The sequence below is a fragment of the Delphinus delphis genome, chromosome 2 (assembly GCF_949987515.2).
Source record: "Delphinus delphis chromosome 2, mDelDel1.2, whole genome shotgun sequence".
NCBI classification, from domain to species: Eukaryota; Metazoa; Chordata; class Mammalia; order Artiodactyla; family Delphinidae; genus Delphinus; species Delphinus delphis.
The window spans coordinates 162,740,285-162,764,161 of record NC_082684.1 but is presented as its reverse complement, the minus strand read 5'-3'; the positions used below and the strand labels follow the sequence as shown (position 1 = coordinate 162,764,161).

The 23,877-nt window shown below is 36.1% G+C and overlaps 1 protein-coding gene across 1 annotated transcript in view; it reads right to left on the bottom strand.

The window, feature by feature from the left end:
- Nucleotides 1-23,877, bottom strand: part of MALRD1 (MAM and LDL receptor class A domain containing 1) — a 593,611-nt gene that overhangs the window by 355,570 nt on the left and 214,164 nt on the right. The gene's annotated exons all lie outside the window — the stretch shown is intronic.

Below are 23,877 nucleotides of genomic sequence, written 5' to 3'. Positions count from 1 at the left end.
TATATATATTTCAACTGCAAGGAAAACGAAAAAAGGGAGACATGCCAGGAGATCAATTTGAAAAATGCAAATAACAAAAGTACATTTGTGTTTTTACACTGCCCCACAAACACCGGACTAGTGTAAAAGTATAACATTCGGTCGCCAGTCTTTTATGCATTAATTGGGGACACATGATGTATGCATGATTCCTAATGGAAAAATGAAGAATTATACGAACACTTGCCTATGTCTGAGATGAGATTATCTGAGCGTGTACCTGCAAAGGAAATCAACTGCCCCCCTGGGATGAATACAGCAGTAATGATCACACCTAACAGTGCTGTCACTCGTAAAGTATCAGCATCTCTCTACCAGCCTTCAAATTGTCATTTCTCAAACAGGACTGGAAGGAGGATGTTTTATAGAAATATACCTTTCCTAACAAAACACATCATAAACCACACAGTGGTAAAGGTTTAAAGAAAGCAGTGCTTTACACTCAGGTGTTGCGAAAATAAAGATCCCAGGCGATGATGTATAAGTCATTAAAAAGTCACTTATTAAAAGAGATCTGATTTATAGTCCAAGCTATTTTAAAGAACGTTGCCTAAGCCTCATAGGATAATCAGTTTCTAAAGTCTTAATATTACACAAATTAAGCAATTTAAAAATTGACATTTTTCCCCCTTATTTGAGAATCTCCTGGGTATTCACCCTAATTAAATTAATAAGAAAAAATACCCTTGCATGGACAAATAAAAATATTCTTGAGTTAGGTCAATTGACCTTTAATACTTGTACAGTATAAGGGACATATTCTTCAGGCTTATCCTTTGGGTTGAGATATAGCCTGTGACTGATTATGATGATGTAGGCTGTTATAACATACCTGATGGGATATGAGCTACTGAAAGTTGTCATGAACTTGATTACTTTCATGAGAAACAGAAAATACAAACTGTTCAACAGTACAATTCTCCTAGGGGTTTCCACAGTATTACCCTTGTGTCTGTGGTGCACCAACCTTGCTATGTGCAACTGCTCCCCGCCCCTCCCACCAACTCCACCGTCTGACCCACCAACTGCTGGAGCTTCTTAAATAAGACGGAACACTCAGAGTCCTTATGTGGGATTTTTAGAATATAAATTAAGGAAAAAGGAACATTCCTTCTTGAATGTCAAGGCATGCTTCCCCTCCATCCTCCCACCCCACCAACCAAGGTTTGAAACCGGCTCTGTCGGACTCCAAAATTCCACACACACCCTCTAGACTCTGTTGGAGTATTGCAGAAGAGACAAACAAACAAAAAAGTTTCTATTTGACCTTACTGGTCCTTTATAATACACATCTGATCCTACCATCCTGCTAGAAATCTTCAACACACCTTTACTGACTCAAAGTGAGATCCTTGAACTAAACCGTATGTTCCTGGATTGCAAGTAAATAAGAAGCCACAGTACACATCAGTTCATTACACACACTGTCAGATCAGCGGACACTTTTTTTCATAGTGAGACTTTCTTGATAATTGAAGCAGTGAATTAATTTGCATTCTGGTGCAAGCTCTTCTATATCATTATGTATTTGTAACTAACAGTCCACAGGAGGGGGGAGATGGATGGGCCCCCGGGCCAGACAGCTGGTGCTTGTCAAGTGGAGTAAAATTGAAGCTTTGTTCTCACCCAGGAACTCCAAGGACAAAGCTAGTGGCAGAAGCTGAGCTCTGCTGAGGTAAAGAGATAAGGTGCCCACTCCTGAGGTCAAGGAAGACTTCCCTCTGCACATGTGCAGGAAGGCTTCTTGGGGGTCAAAAAGGGAGGGGGGCACCACCCCATAATATGTGTGCACATGCACCCACAGGCCTCTGTGGTGGGATCAATCTTAGCAAAAAGTTGAGCACGCATGTTGGGGACGGTCCTGGAAACATTCAGGTGTGAAAAAACACAAGAAAATTGGCCAAAGGTAAACAAAGACCTGGAAGGACTGTCCTGTGTAAGTGAATTAAATCATGTCTTTCCAGCACTCTTCATTCAGGATGCCCCCAGTCCCCTCCAGGTGTGTATCCCTGCTTTGCTTCTGACTTACTGTTCTCCTTCTTAGAGAGGACACCATACCCTTTCTCTCTGGATGTGTATTTCTGCCTTGCTGCTGTCTTAAATAAACAAACTGTTTGTCTGTGTGCTCTCCCACATGTTATGCTGTGTCTCCAATAGTAAACTTTGTACCTATTTTTACAGTTTTTGCCTCCTTAAACATTCTTGCTTTCAAATAGGGGAAAGAGCTAGGGCCACTTTGCTTCTAGCCCCTAGCCCCTGGTGGTCTAGTGGCTAGGATTCCTGGTTTTCATCCAGGCTACCCAGGTTCAATTCCTGGGCAGGAAACTAAGATCTCCCTTCAGGACCACTCACTGCTGTCTTCTCCGAGATCACCCAGAGTGGTCTTTCATGCTGAATTGGTATATAACCGGGATCAGAGGATATTTTTCTGTAAAGGCCATATGGTAAATATTTTAGGCTTTGTGGGCTATACGGTCTTTGTTACAATTATCAGCTCTGTCTTTGTGGCATAAAAGCATCTATGGACTGCTTAAATGAATGATTATAGCCATGTTCCCAATACAACTATATTAACAAAAACAGGCATCAGACCAGAATTGGCCCACAGGCCATAATTTGTTCACCACCGTTCTATGGATAAAATTCTCAATTCATCAGGATCTGAGAAATAACTTTCTATACTAATATCCAGCTTCATCTTTCATATATTACTTTACTCAGACACCGAGATTTATACCCATCGTATGTGTTCATGCAGTTACTTGGATACATCATGTACTTTGTCTCCCTTACATTGGTCTTTCTCCTGAGCACACGTATAACCTCTACTCTTGGTCTTTCCCCTATACTACTTTGATTTACCTTCCACAACATATCTCAAGTACACTCTCATTTCCAAGCCTTCTTAAATTCCTACACTCAAAATCCCCTGATTCAAAATCACCCCCTCACTTAAAAATTCCATAGCATTTTATACATAACTTTTTATTTTTATTTTATTTTTATTATTTTTTTTTGCGGTACGCAGGCCTCTCATTGTTGTGGCCTCTCCCGTTGCGGAGCACAGGCTCCGGACGCGCAGGCTCAGCGGCCATGGCTCATGGGTCCAGCCGCTGCGCGGCATGTAGGATCCTCGCGGACCGGGGCACGAACCCGTGTCCCCTGCATCGGCAGGCGGACTCTCAACCACTGCGCCACCAGGGAAGCCCTATACATAACTTTTTAGATGCATTTTTCATATTAGATTTTAATTCATTGAATATGAAGTTATATGCCCCACTAGATCATAAATATACCAAGGCACATATTTTAACTTACTTATTAAAGTATCTAGAATACCTTATAAAATGGCTTAAACTCAATTGGTGCTTAATAAATATTTCCTGAATATGTTGCTAAATAAGCAGGAGATATTTCTTGCTTTTCTATAACAAAATTCTCCTTTACACATACAATTTGCATCTCAATTTTGAAAAAGGATTTACAATTTTAGCAGCTTTTGGATTTCTCTTTCCTAGTCTTGTGAAACCAAAAATGAAGAAAAAGCATTTGTTGAAATTTTATATAACCACCTGTTTTACCAATTCAAATTCAATAACAAAGGTATTACAGTCAACTACTTTAATTAGGAACACCCATGGTTCTTGTTTCAATATTGTACGACATTCACTGGAGAATAGCTCTTTGTGAGGCAAGAAGAAACACATTTAAAAAAAACCAACTGATAAATTTAAAACTCTAAGAAATTACACAATGTAGTTATATTTATTTATGATCTAATTCCAAAACAGGAATTCAGAAGGCTCACTAAAATATGTATATTCTTTGTTAAATAGATTTCAGGTCAAAGAAACACTAGCTTCTACAATGTATAAAATATGGGAATTTTTAGAATCAGTCTTTAAATTAGTACGCCTTTAAATTAGGGAGTATTAAATAATAGTTTATTATTTGATACTTGCAACAAACCTAAGAAGGTAGGATTATACATTACTATTTCATACATGAGATATCTAAAATTAAACAATGTGCCAATGGTAATTCCCTTGGTAAATACTGAAGTCAGGACTAGAGTTAGATTCCTCTCCCCATATTTTATACTCTAAACTCGTTGTCCTCTAAGGATGGTTCTGGGCCAGCAGCATCAGCATCACCTGGAAACTTATTTAAAGGGCCAATTCTTGGGCCCTATCTCAGACCTACTGAATCAGGAACTCTGGGGTAGGGCTCAGCAATCTGTTTAAAAATTGTTTCAGGGGCTTTCCTGGTGGCACAGTGGTTGAGAGTCTGCCTGCCGATGCAGGGGACACGGGTTCGTGCCCCGGTTCGGGAAGATCCCACATGCCGCGGGGCGGCTGGGCTCGTGAGCCACGGCCGCTGAGCCTGCGCGACCGGAGCCTGTGCTCCGCAACGGGAGAGGCCACAACAGTGAGAGGTCCGCATACCACAAAAAAAAAAAAAAAAAAAAAAATTGTTTCAGCTTATTCTGCTGCATGCTAAATTTTGAGACCCACTGCTCAAAACCACTGACACTAACAGTTAAGAGTATTTACAATTCCAAGTTGTTAAATCAATGCTAATCCAAAACGAATATGTAGAAAAACAGCTATTCAAGCTTTATTATCCTTGCTACAATAAACACTGTGGGGAAAATAACTATAAGATTAAAGAATTTTTTGACATTTGTTATTACAATACCTCATTTTCTATTACGTAATGTGTAGAAAACAGCTCCTATGTTCTAATAGTAGAAGGAGAAGAAGAAGAGGAGGAGGAAGGAAGGAGAAATGAGGAAGAAGAAAGAAAGGAAGAGAGGAGAAGGAGAAGAAGAAGGGCAAGGAGAACAAGAAGGAGAAGAAGAATTAGAAGGAGAAGGAGGAGAAGGAGAAGGAGGAGAGGGAGGAAAAGGAGGAGAAGAAGAAGAGGAGGAAGAGGAAGAAGAGGAAGAGGAAGAAGAGGAAGAAAGAGGAGGAGGAGGAAGAGGAGAAAATGGTTGGGAGAATTATGGGTTGAAATTCTTAGTCGAGTGTATTTGAGAAACACAGGGCCCAACTCAAGGGTTCCATTTAAACACACACACACACACACACACACACACACACACACACACACACAGAGTTTGATGTAAATAGTCCTTCAGGAGTTCTGTAGACAAGAACTGTAGCCATTATATTCTTTTTTTTTTTTTTTTAACTCATGGATCCCTAATGTATTTGAACAACACCAAAAATAGTCTGGCACATGGTAAGTACTCAATAAGTATTTGTCAGCTGAGTAAATAAAAAATACTAACGACTTGTGTTTGAGAATCACTAAATACCTTTTAATAAAATTTTTTGACCTAGCTTTCAAAACAAGTTAGAATAATTTAAATTTTTGAGAATTTTTAAAAAATTTTAAAATTAAAAAACGCATCAGAGTTATAAGAAATGACTCATATTTATGCAAGAATTTACTCACATGTAATTGTGAATGAAAACTCTATTTGCTCCAGACAAAACAGACTTCAAAGTAAAGAAAGTTATCAGGGATAAAGAAGGTATTACATAATGACAAAAAGTTCAATAGTTCAAGAAGACATAACAATCCTCAACATATCTGACCCTAACAACAGTGTCAAAGTGAGGCAAAAACTAATAAAACAGCAAACAGAAATAAATGAATCCACTATCGTTGTTAGAGACTTCAACACCCCTTTATCAAAGATGAACACAAACAGCAGGCAAAAGAACAGTAAGGTACGCATTTGCAAAATAATGAAGTTGGACCTTTACCTTATATCATACACAAATATTAACTCAGACTAAATCACAACCCCAAACAGAAGAGCTATAAAACTCTCAGAACAAAGCCAGGGGAAAAGCCTCATGACATTGAATTTGGCAGCTATGTCTTGGATATGACCCCAAAAGCAAAGGCAACAAAAGAAAAAATAGATAAACTGAACTATATCGAAATTAAAGATGTTGTGCATCAATGAACACTATCAACAGAGTGAAAAGTCAACCCATAGAATCTGAGAAAATATCTGCAAATCATAGTCTGATAAGAGATTAATATCCAGAATATATAAAGAACTCCTACAACTCAACAACAAGAAAGCAAAAAACCCAATTCAAAGTGAGCAAAAGAACTTAACAGATATGCAAATTACCAATAAGCACATAGAAAGACGGTCAATGTCACTAGCATTAGGGAGATGCAAATCAAAACCGCAATGTGATATGACTTCACACTCATTATCTTGGCTATTGTAAAACAAAACAAAACAAAAAATAAATGTTGTCAAGGATGTGGAGGAAGAAATGCTTGTTATATATGTAAAATTTTATGTTACATATATTTTATCATAATAAAAAATTTTTTTAAGATTTATTTTAATAGGAAGCAAATTAAAGATCTTATCACCTTTCAGGAGAGAAAAAGCATTAGCTCTATTCAAATCCAATATTTAATATCTTCCAATACTTTGCTTTATTCCTCTTACCATAATTATATAAAGAAAACATAAAGACTTTTTATCTTAAGTATCATATATATAAGTATGCCCTCAAATCTCTAATTTACCCAGTGGATATTACCTGTATTATCATTTTCTATAGGTTCCATGTCATGAAAAAGATTGAGAAGCCCAGCTATATTCCAGCTTCCTTTCCTATCTATTGGCTAGTTAATTTAGTTGTAGGAATATAGGAATTGAAAGTCAAAGGAGAAATGAGAGTAAGCAGACGTATAGCACTCTGTCTCAAAAAAGTAATATCTGTAATGGAGAGATAACAACTGCTTGGAAAATCTTCCTTTGAAAAGCAGTTTGGCTTATTCCATAATCTAAAATCAGTATAAGCCTGCTAACGTCAAGGGGATAAAATCTATGTACAAGCAGTCTACGTTAACAGGTAATAGGCTTGTCAGATGTAAATGAAAATCACAAGTATGCAAATGAGTCAGGTTTTCCAGTCATATTCTGACTCCTTCAACATTACCAGGGTCTGAAAAAAAGTGAGCTGTCCTATGCTCAAAATTTAAATGATTTCTGTATTTGAATACTTTTCAAGATGATTAAAGCTATGATGCCTTGAGATTAAACACTTCTCCCTTTGCACCATTGTTTTCTAAAACGCCACACTGTACTACAGATTAAATTAGTAATAAAGCAGGAGTAAGAAACAGCTATGATGTCTGAAACTACCTGCTCTCCTGTGTTACACACAGAAAGCTGACCCTCAGATTTGTGCATTTGTAGAGAGAGATGATTTGGTTCTGGTTCTTAACCTCCTTACAATCACAGTTATCAAAGGGGATTCATGTTGTGCCATTTCTTCTCTGTGAGCTGCCACCAGAGTTCAACATCAGTATTTTAACACCTGTATACTTTGTTAAGGATGGTCATGAATTATCATTCTTTGACCTTTACATTATTCTACAGCATTGCTCATCAGCAACTGCTGTTATCAGTTATTTATAGTATCACTGGTCTGTGATGGAAAGGGCAATCTAAATTCTGAATATATAAAAGATGGAGATCATGTTAGAAGCATGTGAAAATGTAAACAAACACTACCACAGTGTTTTGTGGCTGATTCTGTTTTTCTAATGACGTGAATACAGAATGTCACAACTGGAATCTATACTAAGGCAATGCTAGTAAGGAAACAGAAATGGTACAAGCTATGACAGTTAAGTGCTGTTAAGAGGGAAATCTTTTTTGAATGGAACATGAATAGTGAATGGGTCTAGTCCAGGATAATTCTGGAGCAGATTTTTCCACTCTATAAAAAGCCTCTCATGTCCTTTCATTTTACACCGGACTTTGAAATACACCAATTCTATTGGTTAGAACTACTGGCTGTCCATATTTATGTCTCAGAAATTTTGTTGATAAAAACTGAATTACTGAATTTAATATTTAAATTAAAAAATAATTTAATAGTAAATAAAATAAAAATCATTTAATTTTTAAAACCTACGTTTTCTAATTAACTCACTAAAAGCTTTCCCAGAATACTATTTTGAGTTCATGACATCCTAACCAACAGTATAACTGTGTTTGGTTAGAAAACTTTGTATTTAACTTAAAAGAGACTGAAAACTAATCCCTGGCAGGAAATTTAGATCCCACTTTAAAGAGAATATGAGAAAATTTTATTTTAAACTTAGTGATTTCCCCAAAGAAATTCTAGGTCAAGATATTTTTCTGTGTCTTTCTTCTCTTTTACAAGAAACTGCATACATCTCATGTAAAATACATCCAAAGTTAATAAAAGTAATATATCCATGCATATGAGTTAAAAACATAACAGATCAGGAAATAATCTATAAAAGCACTCTAATTCTATCTATAGCAGCTTAGAAAAGAGAACTAATTTTATCCTCAAAATTTTATTATTGCCACCAATCTTCTCTGGCTTTGCTTTCAGCTTCACTTTATCTTTTAAAGACTCCTACATTGGTCCAAATATTAAATGTTTCAACTGTGTTGTCTTACCTTTTCATCACTCCTCTTTTCTCACAGTCACTTGGTATGAGACCAGCACTATGGTAGGTGTTATAAAACAGTCAAATTGTCAGCACCCTTTTCCTTGAGATACTTACAGTATCATGAAGGAGTTAGACAAGTAAATTAACATTGGTGGTACTCTGGGACACGTGCTGTACTACAGCTAATGCCCAAAGAAGAACTATTTGGATTTGACTGGAGAGAGGGATCAGTGAAAGTTTCCCAGAAAAACTGACTTTCAACTAAGATTGAAAGGATGGTTAGGAGATAGTCGAATGAAAGCACCATGGCATGACAGAGAGTCACATTTAGAGAATAAATAGATTTGCTGGATGAACAGGAGAGTGGGCTGTTGATGATGAGACCAAAATAAGGAGCCTGAGTCAGACAAAAAGACATCTTAATGATGGATGTATTAACTAACCTTACTCTGGTAATCATTTTGCAATATGTATACATGTGTAGAATCATTACATTGTACAACCTAAGCTTACACAATGTTATATGTCAGTTTTATCTCAATAAAGTTGGAAACAACAAAAAAATTACAATACCAAGCTAAGGCGATGAAGAACATCGACTTGGATATTTGCTAAAGAACTCAAAAACAAAATCAGGTATCTTTTTCTGTTCCCACAGAAAGTCCAACCTTGGGTTGGACTTCTGCCAACCCTGGCTTCCAAGTTAAAAACTAACAGTGCTCGTTAGCAGCTCTTTGTTTTTTCCCTTACATATCCAATTAATCCAACTGTACTGCATTCACGTGATACATGTATTACATTAAATTACATAGCTATTCCTCTTTTTTGTCCTTCCTAATTTCACTCCTTACTCATCACTTAGAGTATTTCAACAATGGAATAGCTATCAAGCACAAAGTGACATGCTACTCCAGTCAGTCACTGTTACCAATACTTTTAGAAAAGCAAATCCAAGCACACCTTTCCCTTCATTAACTGTCTGTTTTATCACTCTACTATTGCAGAATAGCCCCAACTCTGAAGACTGCTATACAATGAATCACCCAGGTTCCATTAGCTTCTAACGTCCAATTAGAATTGGCTGGTGTAAGACACCGGCAGAAGACTGTAGGGTGGAAGGAAAGAGCATTCAGGGTATTTATTCCCACAAACCCATCCCCTTCCCTCTCTGCCTCATCATGGTTGTGGCAGGGAGACACAAAGTGAAGAGGAGGTGGGTAGCCTACCTGAAAAAGGATTCAGAGTAATGATAGTAAAGATGATCCAAGATCTCGAAAAATGAATGGAAGGCTCAGACCGAGAGGATACAAAAAATGTTTAATAAAGAGATAAAAGCTTTAAATAACAGAGATGAACAATACAGTAACTGAAATGAAAAATACACTAGAAGGAATCAATAGCACAATAAATGAGTCAGAAGAAAGAATAAGTGAGCTGGAAGACAGATGGTGGAAATCACTGCTGCAGAACAGAATAAAGGAAAATGTAAAGAAATGAGGACATGAGCTGTTTGTAAATTTTGGAGATTAATCCTTTGTCAGTTGCTTCATCTGCAAATATTTTCTCCCATTCTGAGGGTTGTCTTTTGGTCTTGTTTATGGTTTCCTTTGCTGTGCAAAAGCTTTGAAGTTTCATTAGGTCCCATTTGTTTACTTTTGTTTTTATTTCCATTTCTCTAGGAGGTGGGTCAAAAAGGATATTGCTGTGATTTATGTCATAGAGTGTTCTGTCTATGTTTTGCTCTAAGAATTTGATAGTTCCTGGACTTACATTTAGGTCTTTAATCCATTTTGAGCTTATTTTTGGGTATGGTGTTAGGGAGCGTTCTAATCTCATACTTTTACATGTACCTGTCCAGTTTTCTCAGCACCACTTATTGAAGAGGCTGTCTTTTCTCCACTGTACATTCCTGCCTCCTTTATCAAAGATAAGGTGACCATATGTGCATGGGTTTACCTCTGGGCTTTCTATCCTGTTCCACTGATCTAGATTTCTGTTTCTGTGCCAGTACATACTGTCTTGATTACTGTAGCTCATGCAGCTCAATAACAAAAAATCAAACAACCCAATCCAACAATGGGCAGAAGACCTAAACAGACATTTCTCCAAAGAAGATATACAGACTGCCAACAAACACGTGAAAGAATGCTCAACATCACTAATCATTAGAGAAATGCAAATCAAAACTACAATGAGATATCATCTCACACCGGTCAGAATGGCCATCATCAAAAAATCTAGAAACAATAAATGCTGGAGAGGGTGTGGAGAAAAGGGAACACTTTTGCACTGCTGGTGGGAATGTGAATTAGTACAGCCACTATGGAGAACAGTACGGAGGTTCCTTAAAAAACTACAAATAGAACTACCATATGACCCAGCAATCCTACTACTGGGATATACCCTGAGAAAACCATAATTCAAAAACAGTCACGTCCCAAAATGTTCACTGCAGCTCTATTTACAATAGCCAGGAGATGGAAGCAACCTAAGTGTCCATCATCGGATGAGTGGATAAAGAAAATGTGGCATATATATACAATGGAATATTACTCAGCCATAAAAGGAAACAAAATTGAGTTATTTGTAGTGAGGTGGATGGACCTAGAGTCTGTCATACAGAGTGAAGTAAGTCAGAAAGAGAAAGACAAATACCGTATACTCACATATATATATGGAATCTAAGAAAAAAAAATGTCATGAAGAACCTAGGGGTAAGACGGGAATAAAGACACAGACCTGCTAGAGAATGGACTTGAGGATATGGGGTGGGGGAAGGGTAAGCTGTGACAAAGCGAGAGAGTGGCATGGACATACATACACTACCGAACGTAAAATAGATAGCTAGTGGGAAGCAGCCACATAGCACAGGGAGATCAGCTCGGTGCTTTGTGACCACCTAGAGGGGTGGAATAGGAAGGGTGGGAGGGAGGGAGACTCAAGAGAGAAGAGATATGGGGATATATGTATATGTCTAACTGATTCACTTTATTATAAAGCAGAAATTAACACACCATTGTAAAGCAATTATTCTCCAATAAAGATGTAAAAAAAAAAATGAGAACAGTCTAAGAAACCTCTGGAACAACATTAAACTCACTGACATTCACATTACAGAGGTCCCAGAAGGATGAGAGAGAGAAAAAGGGTCTGAGAAAATATTTGAAGAGATAATAAACTGAAAACTTCCCTAACATGGGAAAGGAAACACTCACTCAAATCCAGGAAGGGCAGAGAGTCCCAGGCAGGATAAACCGAAGGAGGAACACTTCGAGACACATATTAATCAAATTGACAAAAGTTAATGACAAAGAGAAAACTAACATTTATTACGGCTCCATGATGGGTATAACTGCTACTTTATCTTTTCCTGTTGAATTTCTGTGCAGCTCTTTAAAACCAGCTCAAAAATTACTTCTCATGACACTTTTTTTTTCTTTGTGTACTATCAACCCTCCTTCCTCTGCACCCAAATAACACTGTACCTTCTTTATGATCCTTGTATTCTGTTTTAAATGATATTTAATTTTTAAAATTTCTCTTATCTCCTAGATTTTAAAATCCTTGCATCTCCTTCTATTACTTGCATAAAGTATTTCTCATAACTGGTATGCAAAAATATCTCTTAAATTGCATTATAATGTGTCTTCAGAAGTAACACCTCTTAGGGAATATAAATGATGTTATGAATATAGTGTACAGATTTATGAAGCTGTGTATGATGTCATTACAGTCATAAAAATTTGACTAGATATATAGAGACAAATCTGAAAAAAAACAATGATGATACAGTTTTTAAAATCTGGAATCTGGCCCAAACATTATCCCAGAATGTATTATTTGTACTGTTAGGCCACAAATGAAATATCTAAATATTTTTAGTTGTCTAAAGAAAACATCATGTATATATACTTGTTCTTTTAATCTTATGATTATAGAATTTTAAGAACTCTATTTTATGCTGAATAGTAATAATGAGGAAAATGGAATTACTTTATAAAAATGAAAATAGTTATGTCAATAATAAATTATTCCAGTTAAAACAAAGTTCAGGGCTTCCCTGGTGGCGCAGTGGTTGAGAGTCCGCCTGCCAATGCAGGAGACATGGGTTCATGCCCCGGTCCGGGAAGATCCCACATGCCGTGGAGTGGCTGGGCCCGTGAGCCATGGCTGCTGAGCCTGCACGTCCGGAGCCTGTGCTCCGCAACGGGAGAGGCCACAACAGTGAGAGGCCCGCGTACCGCAAAAGAAAAACAAAGTTCACAGAACTGGTGCATTTTAGTGAGATCATTAATATTACTTACACCTCCTTAACTTAATTTTTATTATTATTGTTAACTCTCACCTTGTTCTCAAAATGTACTGCTATTTACAAAAATATGTGATATGGTATAACATCATAAACTAAAAGATACATACACACAAATATATATATTTTGTTCTTACCTCGTATATACATATGAGGTAAGAACAAAAGAAAATAAGGATTCAGACACTAAATGGAGCCACATATAAAACTGGATCACAAAATGCATTCTGTAAGTTTTATAGAGTCACTAATATTAGATTAAAATTTTCATTCTTTCTGTGAGTCAATATGAACAGGGAAGTATAAATAGTAAAGTAATTCGGAGCCTCAAGAAAATGCGAAGCCAACGTGATTGTATTAAACTTTGGCATCAATGATTTCTTACAGTCACAGGGAACATACACACACTCTTGATGGTCTGCCTTTCTCAATATGACAGAAAGTTGATAAAGGTAAAAAAAATAAGCAAAGTTAGAAACGCATTTTTGGAGCCATTCATGTATGAGTACCAGGGCAAAAAAAAATAATAATCCCTGGAGGTTATGTTTTGGGTTATTGGTATATTTAACAGTGTCTCCAGGTTAAGTCCAATGTGCTGCCAATCTTGAGAACTGGAGCTTGACTAAACAAATGGGTCTTCAAAGTGTGGCTGCCAGACCAGCAGCACCAGCATCACCTGGGAACTTAAAAATGGAATATTAGGGTCGACCTCAGACCTACTTAATCAGAAATTCTGGAGTGAGCCCAAGATTCCTGTGTTTTAATAAGCTCTCCAGGTGATTCTGATGCGTGCTTGAGAACCTCTGGACTAAAACAATCCCCAGCAAAGCAGAGTAAGATTGCCTTACACCAACAAAATTTGTGTTTTGTACATTAAGAACAAAAGAAGGCAAGAATGGATTTGGGCACTGGACATTTCTTATTATTGTTTTCTCTCCAGGTTACTGTCACTAACACTTCACCTATCTTCCCTTCCTTTTTCTTCAGAATTATTTATAGAGTACCAGTTTTCTGTTTCTCCATCTCCTGTGGCATAAAACTGCAATCAAATCAGGTCAGAACCACCTAGAGGGGTGGGATAGGGAGGGTGGGAGGGAGACGCAAGAGGGAGGGGATATGGGATATAGGTATACATATATTCACTTTGTTATACAGCAGAAACTAACACAACATTGTAGAGCAATTATGTTCCAATGAAGATGTTTAAAAAATAATCAAGTCAGAAATCTTAAAAATGTTTGGTTTTTAAGCAGGAGATATTCCCAAGATGTGGGATAGTGTTTGAGAGCACAGATTTGAGCATCTGTGATTTGGATTCAAAGGTTCCAGCTCCCAAGCTTACTAAATAGTGTGCACAAAGGCAAGCTGTTTAACATCTTTAAACCTTGGTTTGCTGACGTGTAAACAGGGATAATTATACAAGCCTGCAAAGTTCACTGGGAGGACTTAATGTGGATTATGTATGAAAGGCATCCACCTAATGCCTATCACATAATAAACACTCAATTAGTACTGCTTTCACTTCTAAGATGCTTCACTATATGAAAGCTACCACTGCTCATTTGTCAGACCTCCCCGGTAGTTTTTGTAGTCAAAGAGGACATGCTGGGGAACACAGGCCTATTAAATATCAGAATTTATACATTTATAAACTTGGCATTTTTCCCTTTTCATTAACAGCCTCCACTTAACTGTTTAGGTATTATTCTTTGAAATAGGCAAATCAAAGGTAGATTTTAAGTATAAATTAGATATAATTTTTAATTCTATTTAAAGTTTATTAATCATAAATAAATCACCTGAAGTTTCCGGAGAAAAAATGATTTAAAGAAGATATAATTGAACTCATATAACATCCTTCCATTAGCCAATACATTATCGACGAATTGGTGAGCATAATGGCATTAGTACCTATTATGTATAAAACTATGCATGTTTTTTAATAAATATATTTAAAGTATTTTTTGTAGATACTTTTAAAATAAGCACCGTGGAGTCAATCTGTGAAGAGATATATTCATTTATTTGGGCATGAAAAGATAATAGTTATTATATATTCTTGTCATATCTCAACCTTTCATCCTTTGGTTATTTGGCCATTAGTACAGAACAAAAATAAAACAAACATTTTTTGTAAACTATTTTTAATAAACTATTTTTAGTTGATCTGCTCCACCTGATAACTCAGGCAAAACTACACTTCTTGGATAGTAATGTTACGAAGAACTTGAAGAAAATTAGTTCCAAACAGCAAATTTACTGAGTTTTACTCAAACCATGAGATTAAGGAACTATGTTTTGAATTTCATTATGTCTGTAATTTCTAAAAGATAGACTTTGTAACCTCAATGTAAATAATTCTTTGGAGAAAGTCTGTGCCAGATAGGATTACTAAATAAAAACTACCTTTGCTTATAGTTTACGGTTGAATTTAAGTATCATATAAACTCTCAAGAACAATTTATGTTCTTAATGTCAGAGATATTTGAGTGGCTACCTTAAAGTCATATCACCTTGCAAATAAATATCTTTTTCAATACGCACACACAGGCATCACATTTAAGCAAAAACCTTCACACCATAAAGAAAATGCACTGTCTTCCCTTACTTGTATCTCTGTGTCTATTGAATGAACACACAACAAATGTAGGAGATAATAGAGACAATAAAAAAATAAATTTTTTTATTCTAAAGCCTTATGTAGACTTTGGTAACTCTTGTTCCATTTATTTTATTATCTCAAAACTTAAAGTTTAAATTCAATTCAGTAAATTTCTTTTAAATAGACAGAAATTTAAAAACCCACTTTTATAGTAATCCTTTGTGACTGAAAACGTTAAACTAAGTTAATAATGTTTACAATGAAGTTCAAAATGTCAAATTGAAAGTAGAATTAAATCAAGCTGGTTCAGGTGAAGAAATGTTTCCTTTAGAATAAAATTACCTAAGAAGTTCAAATACAGATTACAGTAAGAGATGAATTTAGCTAAATAGGAAGGCATTTTATAAACTCAAAAGAAGCATCTTCAAAGCACTCTACTTTCTTTTTTTAGTATATGTGCTGTCAAAGCAAGCACAAAAGCACTTTACTGATTGCTTGTATTTAGGAAAAGGGAAAATACTAAGATGACTGGATTCTAATGAGACTTACAACCTAGTGGAAAAAGGAAAATAAACCCAGATGTATACATGCAGAAAACTCAATTGATGGAATTAATGTTAAATATTTGGAAAGTAACAATAGCCATGAAGAATATTACTGAAATAAATTACAACTCTAAACAGAAAAACGTTCTCTCATTACATCTCAACCACTTGTATCCTCTACTTGCAAATACAGTTTTCTTAACAAATATTCTGAAGTTTAAATGATACTATTTCCTTCCTGGCATCTTGATCACAGCAAAATATGCTCTCCACTACCACCATCAACTTCTGGTCAAGGTTCTCATTTGACTTAATTTTGATATCAATACTCAGTGCCCTTAAGCCTTAATATAATGACATTGCTTCGGGGATTTATAATGTTATTTTCTAGACATATTCTGCACATAATACTTTTTCACACTGCTTTCCACTGCCATCAAAGATAAGATGCCGACATCAGAAGCAAGTTACTGTTACTTTCTCTAGAGTGATAACTTGTTTGCATTTTTTCCTTTATTTTTGTGAATTTTTCTATTCCCTTTTAGAGAATCATCCTCTTCCCCTTATGCTTGATAGTAATTCATAGTGTATTGTGGGTGGAATGTGTTACAACATAGCAGAAAATTCTTCTCTGGTACCCTAAAGAGGCAATCACTCATCATCAATGATAAGCAAAATGGCATTACCTCTGCCCTCCTGAGCTTGTGGTCCAGGAAAGACATACAAGGTCTTTACTTTATAGTAATACTGCTTCTCTCTAGTTCATGTCAACAAAACCCCTTCACACAGTTAGGAGAAATAACTATGTACATCCTAAGAATTGTAAGATGTCAAAAATATGATAAACAGTAACAAAAGGCCAATAAAAAATTGGGGAAAATCTCTACAGCATTCGTAACAGATAAAAAATCACCTCATTGCTTTAAAAGATCTTATAAATCAGTAAGAAAAAAGCAAGCACTGCAAACTGAAAACCAAGGAAAGAGCACAAACAGGAAACACACACACAGAAATAAACTTGGACAAGGTACAAAGAAAAAAAAGAGGTTACCCTCTCTTTGTATTAAAGAAATGAAAAAATACAATTAGCTGCTACTTTAACCTATTAAATTGGAAAATACAAAAAAAAAAATTAAACATTCAAGTGTTTGGCAAGCATACAGAAAAACAGACACCATCATGCACTGCTTTCAAAAATGGTACATTTTGCAAAGTAACACAAAATATAAATCAAATGTTTTAACGTATAAATAACAACAAATATAAAAATTCTACTCTGTACTCTCAGGATATAATCTACAGTGTGTGTAAAGCTGCATAGTGTTCAGTGCAGATTGATTAAATCTGTGTATAATCAAAAGGAACTCAGAAATCAAATAGTGAGGAATTAAATTAGTGAATTATGGTACATCCTATTAATGGAAAACTACTGCCCCATTAAAAAAAAGTATTGGTAAATAATTGCTTATAGATTGTAAATAAAATTAAAAGCATATTAAAAAATGTGATTGATAGAACCTATTTTTTGCTAAATATATATGTATATATGCATAGTGCTTTTATCATAGTGGCAAGATTATAGTTGTTAACATTACTTCCCTTTCTTATCTATATTTAAATATTTTCCTACAGTAAAAATACATTTCTTCATTTGTGGAAAAAAGTATTTTTGTAACAATAAAAATGTCAAATTCTTAGAATAATAAGTAAATGGTCTTTACCCATAGTATTATTTTAGTTCATTTATATTAGCCACTAAAATTCAGTTGGAGAGTCTTTTCAGGTATTATTCAATACAGAGACACAACCAAGATAGACCCACAGACCTGAGTGTCCACCGTGGGCCTCTCTTTCTGCTGGGCATTACACATCTATTCATGTGTATGCTGGTTTCATGTCTGATTAAGCTTACTATTCTCACAGACCAGATGCTCAGGAAATACATGACTAATGTAAGAATTAATTGTGTGCCTAGTCAAGGCTACTTCTCCTCCAGACCATAAGGATCTTTGAGTATTTGGTGTATCTGCATATACAAATGTCATTAGATCATATTGATGTTGGTTCATATGTGATATATATATATATCACATATATCACCTATATATATCATATATATATATACATAAATGGTTCATATGTGATATAGTATGTTCATATTTTCAAGTCCTTGTCTTAATATAAGAATTAAATCTAATTTATCTTTATTTAGTTGAGAAAACATATTTTTTCCTCCACATTTTGTATAACTATAACAATTTTGTGCAGGAATTGGGATGCAAATAAATTTACTTCATCTTAACGTGGTTAAAGAGAAGGCACATTCAAAAATTATATAATGAGGGCTTCCCTGGTGGCGCAGTGGTTGAGAGTCCGCCTGCAGATGCAGCGGACACGGGTTCGTGCCCCGGTCTGGGAAGATACCATATGACGCGGAGCGGCTGGGCCCGTGAGCCATGGCCGCTGAGCCTGAGCCTGTGCTCCGCAACGGGAGAGGCCACAACAGTGAGAGGCCCGCGTACTGCAAAAAAAAAAAAAAAAAAAAAAAAATTATATAATGAAAATGAATTTTTAATTTCGGAATGCAATTGTAACCATGATATAAAAGTTATTATTTTATTATTAAACAGTGATCTTTGGTAACATAAATCATACACTGTATTATGAATATATTCTTAAAACCTTACCATGTACAGCAAATATATATTACCTAACCTCTGTATATATATTATTTTAGGTACGGTTTACAAGTATTTTCAGCATAGATTTCTCTTAAATTCCATGTTTTCAAGTCACTGTAGTTAATTTTTTAAATTCTTATCAAGCTAAAATACACTGAAATAAAATTAAAGTGATTTAAAACAAATTACTGATACGTATGCAAAAATAAAGAATAGGTGCTTAACTCAAGGTCAGTCTAAAATAAAAGCAATTTTTCCTGTGTTTTAGAGGTGCAATTATGCTTTATATTCAGTCCTGTGAAAACACTGCCGGAAATGCTATTTCCCACCAGTACTAAAACACTGAAGAGAAAATTACTACGGTTAATTTTTATTTTGCCTGTTTGTATTTGTATTTTTATTTTAGCAAAACTGTTTCTAAAGCCTGGTATTTAACCATTACTCTGGATTTATAAAACTGGATCTTTTAGAAATTATATTGGGAGAGTGTTAAGGCATCTAAATTGGCCTATTAAAAATTGGCTTACCAGAGAAGGCTCCGAGAAAGCAGTAATTCTGGCATTTAATGTCTGAGACTAAAGCTTTGAAAATTGTTACTGTTGCAGAGCAGAAAACATTAAAATATTTTCAGCTTTACTGAAGCTTTATCCACATTTATATCCAGCACTTAGATACATTATGATATGCACAGTTATGTCACAGAAACAACTTGCATTATTTATGTGGCTTTTAGTTTATAATGATGTCAAGCCTGTACAAATGCATAATGTAGATAGGAATGTAGGTGCATCTGCAGCAGTGGGGACTATAACTCATTTCCACCTGAAAGACCATGATCAGTGTTGTGAAATGAAAAGAAAAATCTAAGAAAAAGTACTTCTACTTCATAAACAAGCAGCACAAAATTGTGTTCTATCTAGTCTGCATTTTGAATGAGATGGCTCATATTCAAATAGTTTCTCAACAATCTGTAAGCAAACCTAAAAATGCAAAATATTTTAAAATATCTGTTTTTTCCAGATGATAATAAAATTGGTATGCTTGGTTTTGATCCAAAAGAAAGACTGAGATCATTTTTTAGAGGTAGAGAAGAGAACACATAGGCAAAAAGATTTGAGAGAAATGGCTGGGTGTTTTACAGTGAAAGAGGCAGCATAGAGGGTGTCTTGAGTTACATATCTTTTATTTATTTATTTTTAATGTATTTATTTATTTATTTTTGGCTGTGTTGGGTCTTCACTGCTGTGCGCAGGCTTTCCCTAGTTGTGGCGAGCAGGGGCTACTCTTCGTTGCGGTGCGCGGGCTTCTCGTTGCGGTGGCTTCTCTTGTTGCGGAGCACGGGCTCTAGGCACGTGGGCTTCAGTAGTTGTGGCACACGGGCTCAGTAGTTTTGGCTCGCAGGCTCTAGAGTGCAGGCTCAGTAGTTGTGGCACACGGGCCTAGTTGCTCCGCCGCATGTGGGATCTTCCCAGACCAGGGCTTGAATCCGTGTCCCCTGCGCTGGCAGGCGGGTTCTCAACCACTGCGCCACCAGAGAAGCCCACATGCCTTTTAGATTAACACAGGGTAGAGTTTTCTCCCAAATGATTTCTCAATTATATGTTACTTTATAACACACAAATTTTATTTTTAAGAAAAATCATCTTAGAATATTTTTTGTTTATTGTTTTTTCCTGAAATATTTTGTACTATTTTTTTTAATTAGTCACTGGATTTAGAGGAAAATGAGTCTGCTCTGATCAAAATTGGAATTAGTTGATAAGAAAGCCACCCTCTGTCTTTTAGCAATACCCTCCCCACTTTCTGTTATGGAGGGCCCCTAAGAATGAGGTTCTAGAACCACCTAGGAGTTACACTAAAAATACAGAGCCCCAGCTCTATTCCCAAGATTCTGGTTCAAATGTCAGAATCTGCTTTTAAATGTATTACATATTTAAATATTAATAAACCACATTTTCGGAGGTACTTGATCCACACTTTAAGAAACTTCCCTAAAGCTTCTGTGAGCACAGTAAGAAACTACAGACCCAGAATATGCATACGTACTCTACTAGGTATACTTCCATATGAACAATAAATAGGAAGAGCTTAATCTTGCTTGAGGGAATGATTTAAGACTCCTAAAAGATCTTAATATTAAACCTTATTTAACCAATAGATGGGCATTTACTGTAGTCAAATAAAATGGATTTGAGGGCCAAGGGCTCAAAATGTTGCTCTCCTTGGATTCCAGCTGTGAAAAGGAAGTTGGGTGAAAAAAAGGCTTTCCTATGAGTAAAAAATGATCATAAAATTTATGGTATTTAGCTACAAGCTAATTTACCAATTTGCGTACTAATGTAAAACTGCCTTGTGGCTTCCCCGGTGGCGCAGTGGTTGAGAGTTCGCCTGCCGATGCAGGGGACACGGGTTTGTGCCCCGGTCCGGTCCGGGAGGATCCCACATGCCGCGGAGCGGCTAGGCCCGTGAGCAATGGCCGCTGAGCCTGCGCGTCCAGAGCCCGTGCCCCGCAACGGGAGAGGCCACAACAGTGAGAGGCCCGCGTACCGCAAACAAAACAAAACAAAACTGCCTTGGCTTATTGAACTGATTATGGAGGTCAGAGTACAGGATTCTGAGATCTTATGAAATTACAAACCGTGAGGAATCATTACACAACACTTCCAAATCTTCAATGTTCTAAACATATTTAAATTTGAATTAGCTACAAAGCTCAGATGCTAGGTAATCCAAATACCTTGATTCAATAATAAGCAAATCATTTTTTTAAACAATTCTCAGCTGAGTAAGACTAATGTTTTTGCCAAGTTTCCTAGTAGTTCCTGGAGCACGAATGGATATAAACTCATTTTTCTTCTGTGGTTGTGTATGCGTGTGTTGTAGTTGTTGTTTAACTAGATTAGGGTGCTTTTCCCAAAATACCAAGAAAAGAAAATTTCTATTAAATATTCCCTCTCACTGCATAAGTTAGAGGAAACAGAAATTTCATCCAACTCCAATCTCAAAAGAACATGCAAATTGCAACTGATGATATTTACATTGAAGGGATTTTACTTTATTTTTTCTCTGGTTGTAGTTGAGAACAATATTTATTTCTAAATAAATATTTAGATTCCAATTCTAGGGAAAAAAATCATGCCAGGTGCCCTTAGTTGGTCCCTGCTGAGCGGGATGAAGGGAGAATCCACTCACCATGCCCCGTGTTAAGACCATGGCCACACAGAAGAAGCCCTAGAAGAAGAGATGACTATTTCTAATTCATATACAAATGCTGAATGCACCAGCTGTATGGAATGGTGTTACTCTCCCACAAACAAACAAGTAAAAAATAAAGATGCAACCCTTAATTTAGACCCAGAGTGCACTTTAGATCCTCAGGTACAAAGAATAGTCCATTAAAGTGTGAACACAAAACAAGAGATTGTGGCTTAGACTATGACTTTACTTGTTTTTCATCATGGAAATGAAATGGTAAAAGCTGAGACCTTACTGAAGACTCATCTGCACGATGAAAACTTCCCTGCATATTCCTACCCCACCATGACTCTTCTAGATGTTTTATTGCTTCACTAGGTTATGAAGTGAGAGAATATCTTGAAATACAGTAATGTGATTTTTTTTCTTTTGCACTTGCTTATGAATATTCCTTACCAACCCAAGCCAGAAGCAATCTTTACTTAGGGTGAAGTGGAATCATAGAAAGTAAAGAGAAAGAAAGAACTGGTGTTGAGCTTTTTGATTTTCAAAACTGGTCTTGAAAACTGTTTCAGACACAGTAGTCTAAAAACCTGGCTTTAAATCTCTAGAGCCAGATACCTGAGAGAGAAAAGCATTTTCTAAACGGAAAATCTCCCCTTTAAATATAAAAAAAAAAACAACAACCCATAATTTGGACAAACTGAGCTTGGAGTTCTACTATAAGCCATAGAGTAGAATAAATGATATATAAGAACTGTTTCACAAAGTAAAAAATGTCAGACCTTCCTTGGCTGAAGAAAGGACCTAGAGAGAAGGGGAGAGGAAAACTAGAGAAGATAGAAGTTTAGGAACTGCCCCCTTCTCCAGGATTTTGTCATGTAGAGCACATCCATTCATTATTATCTGATTATTAAGTATTCCTATTTGAAATATATTTAATTTTGTGCCTTGTAGCCTTTAATTCTAAAGCAAAAATATATTGATCCTAATCATCAACTAACTCACTCAACAAATAATTACTGGGACTTAATACATAATAAGCCTTAGAAATAATGCAATAAGTGGGAATCACAGTCCTTGAAATTCCTCAAGGAATTTGCAGTCTATTGGAGGCAGAGGGTGAGGGTCAGAGACAAGTTAAAAGCCGATTATATTCCTTTGCTTATATGCTGCCATGTTTCTGTTTATACTTTTACCACCTAGAAGTGAGATTCTAGTCTGCCTTTTTCCTTACAGAAATACAGTTTATTAATGAAGTATGGCTTATTTGCATGAGCCACAGAAACTTTCTGAAATTACCCTGTGCTTTTTTACGTCAGAAGCAGCCCAAGGAAATTTTGTATCCTGAAATTTCAAACATTACTTGCCAACTGTCAAATGTGATCAAAACAAAGCAGTATGAATATCTACTACTCTATTACTTTGGGCATCCTGGCTGCAGACGTTTAAATAAAATGATGGTAAAACTGGAACCATTTTCATAGAACAAAAGGGAGCTCAGAAAACCAGGGTGAAAAAGTCAGCCCAGGGAAAGAAAAATCATTGTACACTTAAGATACCGTGGTCCCCTTGAGTACAAGGTCAAATTGGCCAGGGCAATGATGGACTGGACAGTGGATATACCTTTAGTTTTCTTTGAAGCAGCAACCTAGGAACTGGGGGTCATGAAGCTTTAACTGAGGAGAAGTGTGAAGGCATAAAGGTTTGGAAAAGATTCTCTGTAATATAAATGGGGATTCCTTTGTTGTCTTCAGTAACATTTCCTTGAAATCAATAAAAGGAAAGAGGAAGAATGGGATCTTGTAGGAAGTGGGCACTCAATATATTTGTGGACAACAAAACAGGGGAAAGGTATGAGTTATTAAACCTCGAAAGAAAAGACCAAAATAAATGATGATAAAGAGCAAAGGCTGGAAGAAGAGGGAAAGGGGCAAGGTGTTGGAGGAGCAGCTGAAAAAGGAAGAAAAGGAGAAAAGGAGAAAAGAAATTTGGAGGGGAAGGAATGAATAGATAATTCTAAAACAA